We start from the raw sequence: 478 nt of genomic DNA, 5'->3' as shown, positions 1-478 counted from the left end.
AGGCAGGCTTGGCCAGGTCAGTAAACTGGCCTGACTCCTCCCCAGGTGACTTACCTGATTCCCCACTAGACCCTGAGCCCCATGAGGGTAGGGTCCCCACTAGACCCTAAGCCCCCCTATCTAGCTCACCAGCAAGTTTGCGGAGTGGCTAGTCATGAGTGCATATTCCAGGTATACTGTGTGGATAAAGAAAGTATAGAAGAATACTAAAGAATACTAATTGTGTAGTTATAAACACAATGACCCAAGAGAAAGCCCTTCCTTGTCCTCTGTCTGTCCTGGGCCTGCCAAACGGTGCTGTTGGGACTGCAGGAAGGACAACTGTCATTCCTATCTCACTGTTGCCTCTAACACCCTATTCTCACAGTTCCTCTTGGTGACTTTGGTGTCACCACAAGAAGCATGTCCTTGTAAGGTATGAAGTCTCCCCAAACCCCATTGGGTTCTTTCCTTGAGGTTAGCAGAGAGGTTTCATCTA

The sequence above is a fragment of the Pteropus vampyrus genome, unplaced genomic scaffold, assembly GCF_000151845.1.
Source record: "Pteropus vampyrus isolate Shadow unplaced genomic scaffold, Pvam_2.0 Scaffold2, whole genome shotgun sequence".
NCBI classification, from domain to species: domain Eukaryota; kingdom Metazoa; phylum Chordata; class Mammalia; order Chiroptera; family Pteropodidae; genus Pteropus; species Pteropus vampyrus.
This window is presented reverse-complemented; position numbering follows the sequence as displayed.